Raw genomic sequence first — 5,333 nt, forward strand, 5'->3', positions numbered from 1 at the left:
GCTATAGCCTGTGCAGTACCACCCAGCATTCTTCCTTTGAAAACTGAGGCAATGTTTGGCAAGATTTGGCAAGATTTTCAAACCATTTGCTGAAGTCACACCCACAAGTACCTGTGGGTCTGTGAGCAGAGCAGATGCCCTCACAAGCCAAAGTGACTACGGCCAGCGGCATGCCAGGACTGCGTGCACTGGCACCTGTTTGTAAACACTCTCTCCCACTTTTTGTGTGTCCAGATTTCATGCATGTCATTTTTTTTAGCTTTTTTTTTTAATAGATCCCATACATTTTGCCCCTCCAAGAGGTGCACAGGTGGCAAGAAGCCTGTCACAGCCTATCTGTACAGACCTGGGCTCCAGGAGGTACAACCAAAAGCGAGACATAGATACACACCCTCCTCTTTCCAATATCTGGTCTGGCGGAGGGATTCACATGGCTCTTCCTTCCCTTTGCTACTTCCTCTCCCCAGAACAGCACATACCACGCAGTGACACCCCAGGACCATGCTGAGTGGCCAGCAGCCAGGGAGAGCTTGGGGCTGCCTCGGGAAGGGCCCAAAAATCACTTTGGCATTGGCCAGAGCCAAAAAAAAATGCAGCTGTTCAGAGGCACAGCCACAGCCACTTCAATATCTCATCTCTCCTAAATGACTGCAGGTGCTATTTGCAGAAACATGCAAAAATAGAACTGCAAAATGAACGATGGATGATATTCATCCTGCTCAGCGGGGTTATGAGCCCTATGGGCCAGTGGCTATTCTGTCAGGCAGGGCAGGGAAGGAGGCTGGGTTTCTGCAGGACATCATGGTCCCTGTTTTGTAGGGAAGGAACAAGCACTGCAACACCACGAGACATTGTAAAATCATTTGCATTCATTTGCATGAACATGAAATCTCTGCAGACCCCCAGACCTTGCACGCTGTATTAAGAAGCTACCACCAGCTGTAACCATCTTGCAGCAAAAAAAAAGGTATCATTTCAATGAAATACTAATTGCAGAGCACATCCTACTATGGCTCCTTGGGGAGGAGAGAAAAGCTGCGCAGGCGACTGCACACGTGGTTCATTTGCATCACTTGCCCTTATTATTCCTCCAGGTTCTCTCCTTTTTCTTCAGTATTAATTAAAGCTCATGCTGTGACAACCATGGAGCAGAGAGGGAGTGATGGGGACGCACACTGAGTGACTGGCAGACATTTCAGCAGGTTTCATTTATCCCACTCTCTCTTCTTTTTTTCCTGATTTCCTTATTTTTTTCCTGAAAAACCTAAGTAGGATAGGCTCCGGAATAGATTGCATCTAGGGATGAAAACCTGATGGAAACATCTTCCTGTTTTCTCTGCATAAATAACCCTGTTGATCCCCTCCACGGACAATGCACAAATTGCTGTGGATATCCAGAGCTTTCCCCCATGTTTGGGAAGCTCCCAAATAGGAGGCGCACTCCTGACTGCTTACTCTGCGCAGGTTTTGTAATTACGTCCAAGGGGAAACAATGCCTCTAAATTGTTTGGGGCTTCAAACAGGTTAACACAGGTCTCGTGTCAGCAGCTCTGGAGATAGCCTGCGACTTCAGAACTGATCTAACTTAAAACCCCCAGAGTTTCATTTAACACCCTCCTCTCCAGAAGAGTTAATTGTCACCTGAAACGGTCGTGAACCAGCAGAAGTGTGAAATCTAGTAATACCACCAAAGCCCTCCAGGTTTCTACTGAAATTGCTACAGAAAATATTCTCCCACCCTCCACCTTCTTTTTTTCAACTGGAAATTTGGTTTCAAAGCAAGGTCTGCCCACAATACCCAAGTATTTCCCTGTGCAGATACAGCCATTAGCCATGCTTTGGATGTGCATGAGTGGAAAGGCTTCCAAAACTTTCCCTCCAGACCAGATTCACTTGCCTGCCATGCTGCCCTGCCATCAGACTGTCCACATTGCACCAAGGGTTGTAACTCCAGCATGCCTCAGCAGGCCTGCCCGGGGCTTTCTGTCCCTTTTCTGGCTCACAGCAGAAGTATTCTTCTTCCATCTCAGGCCTGACAGGATGAAAACAAAGAGCAATCTAAGGTGTGCCACCTGATGGTGCTATGGTGAGAAGCTACAGACAATTCGGAGGCTGACTCTTAATGGGCATGAATGCTGGCCTTTGCGTCTTTGGTTTAGCAATGAAAACCTATTTTTTTGTGGCAGTAGGTTTCAGAGTTAACATTCCCTCTTTAAAGTATGCTTTGTGCTCTCTGTAGGCTCAGGAGGCCTCATTTCTATGAGCTGCTCAGTGTCCTGCAGTAGATATTGGCCACCTCACTGCCCACTGGCTCAGAGCACACAGTGCATATTTGGGTGCTCTATCAGTTACATTTTTAATGAAGGCTTTAATAAAGAAGAGCTTAATAAAAGCTGTTGGGAGTAGAGGTTTGTATTTTCCAGGTAGTTTAAAACCAAACCTTACTGTGACACTGACCCACGCCGTCAGTGTTGGCCCTTCCAATCCAACTCCCACGTCTATCACCCTCATGGACAGCTGAGAGGCTCGGTGTGCTCTTTCTAAATTGCCATGGGCCATGCTGGGGAAGAAGAGGGCTTCAGAAGTGCAAATTGATCGACTCGGTTCAATTAAAAATTAATCTAAACACCATAAATCTGGGTTTTACTTTAACAATATCTGAATTAGCATTATGCTGTATCTAGAATAGGTAAAACCAACTTACACCACACACACCAAACCACGCTCCTGGAAATACTGGCTACTGCTCCTTGGTCATAGAACAGGCTTGGTGTTCAGTACAGACTATAAAAAATGGAGATCTCAAGCCATTTTAATTTGAAAATGTGTTTTTGAGTGATTAAATACTTAGAATTGCAAGTGGCAGCCTTTTAAATTCATTCTTGTCCCGTAAGTTTGATTGTAATCTTGCTAACAAAGACTTTCACATGCACAAACCAAGCTATGAGATGAGGGACTTGGTCTCCTCATTTGTCAGTCATCCGACTTTGTAACATTTTAGTCTGGATTTGAATAGCATGAAAAAGGGCACAAGTTTAAGAGTTTTCCCTTGTTCAAAATATACATGCTTTCTGAATGAAAAGTCATCAGAATTGTTGTTGAAACTCTTGAGTGTTGAGAAAGAATGGCATTTTTTGTGCAGAACGTCCAAAGATTCAATAATATGAAAAGTGTTACAACAGGCTGGCTGGGGATAGTTTTCAGAAGAAGGTCGTTTTGAGATTAAAAAGGAACAGTTGCTACAGGCTACACAAGACTTCTTCTGTTTAGAAAGAAATGCCAAGCTCGGCTCGGCAGGGACAGCTCACAGCAAACCCAGATGGGCAGCTGAGCACGCACCAATGCCTGGAAAACCTGCCCTCCGGCAGGCTTGGTCCCTGGGGCTGGCTGATTTCGGGGTACACAAAGCTGTGAGCTTTAGTCAAAAGCCAGGGGCCCTCCGGAAGCCTCTCTCATGGGATCCCCACTGTCTCATAGCCGTCTCTGCCCGTTTTCTTGAAAGTGGCAGAAACTTCGTTATCTCTGAAAGCTCTCACTTTCTGTCATCTCTGGTTGAAATTAGCCAATGGGCCAGGGGCTGCTGAAAAAGAAGAGAGAGAAACTTCTCCTCGCCAAGTTCGCATTGCCTTAGGGAAAGGGGACTAATAGCATATAACAGAAGCAAATTTCCAAAAGATACCTTCAGCTACTTGCTGTCCTAAGATTGAGGAAGTCTTGCTGTATAATCCTATGACCTGTGTAACAAGTGAACCCAATGGTTCCCTGTCACCCTAAAATATTTATTCCTACGTAAGAAAAAAACCTCAAACATCTACAAAGTAGAAAACTGCTAGTTGTGAAGGACCAGAACCACATTTATCACTTTGTGCGTTTTATGATGAAATCTGAGTTTGCCCACACGTGTGTTGGGAAAACTAAAGCAGAGATTCAAATGGAGTGCTGCACATGTCATTAAAGGAAGGAGCTGCTTCAGCTCTCCCGCTGGCTGCTTTCCCCTCCCTATTGCGCAGGCGAGGACGTGCCCAGAGACCGGGTGTTGTGCTGCCAGGGGTCCCACACCGAATCCTGCATAAGCCGCCCCCGCTCAGGAGGCCAACATGGGCTGAGGACTACTACAACAGCATTAATGAGTGGTGCCTCACCATTAATTAGAATCATAGAATCATTTGGTTGGAAAAGACCTTTAAGACCATAGAGTCCAACCGTACCTGTCCACTACTAAGCCATGTCCCTAAGCACCACATCTACCTGTCTTTTAAATACCTCCAGGGATGGGGACTCGACCACTTCCCTGGGCAGCCAGTGCCTGATAAACCTTTCAGTAAGAAATTTTTCTTAATATCCAATCTAAACCTCCCCTGGCGCAACTTGAGGCCACTTCCTCTCATCCTATCACTTGTTGCTTGGGAAAAGAGACCAACACCCACCTGGCTACAACCTCCTGTCAGGCAGTTGTAGAGGCTGATAAGGTCTCCCCTCAGCCTCCTCTTCTCCAGGCTGAACAACCCCAGTTCCCTCAGCCGCTCCTCAGATCAGATTTGTGCTCCAGACCCCTCACCAGCTTCAGATGCCATTGGCCGTCTTGGCCACCTGGGCACACTGCTGGCTCATGTTCAGCCAGCTGTTGACCAACACCCCCAGATCCCTCTCTGCCAAGCAGCTTCCCAGCCATTCATCCCCAAGCCTGTAGTGTTGCGTGGGGTTGTTGGGACCCAAGTGCAGGACCTGGCACTTGGCCTTGTTGAACCTCATACAGTTGGCTGGAGCCCATTGATCCAGCCTGTCCAAATTGTTATGCTGTTGTTAATTACAGCCTTCTGTGGCTATGTTGCTGTATATATATATGTTGCTTGGGATGGCAGGGTTATGTTAAAGGTTGGACTTGATGATCTTAAAGATCTTTTCCAACCAAAGTGATTCTATGACTCTATATATGTACATATAGGTGTATATATTGCTTCAGTGGCTTATGCTTAGAGGTAGCTAGAGACAGGGCTTCCTCCCACCTTGTTCGAGCATCCCTTCCATCAGGAAAAGAGGAAATGCCTCTTGTGGGTTTTCAGTCCTGCCTGCCCACGCCTTCTCATCTTTTACTCCTGTATGTTCCCAGCTTACGCTGCTCTCAGCGCTCCCAGCTGGGAAAAGTTGCGCTTTTTCACTTTTCATGGGGTATACCTAAAATTCATCACAGTTCACATTTCTCTTGGAGGCCCACAAGTGAAATGCATTGGCTTGAATTTAGCAGGGGGAACTCTAACACACACCCCCCCTCCTTTTGGCACAGGGGGCTGCAGGTGCTGCTCGCTGGCAGCGCGCTCCCCCCCCCGGCGCCC

The sequence above is a fragment of the Egretta garzetta genome, unplaced genomic scaffold, assembly GCF_000687185.1.
Source record: "Egretta garzetta isolate BGI_Z169 unplaced genomic scaffold, ASM68718v1 scaffold96, whole genome shotgun sequence".
NCBI classification, from domain to species: Eukaryota; Metazoa; Chordata; class Aves; order Pelecaniformes; family Ardeidae; genus Egretta; species Egretta garzetta.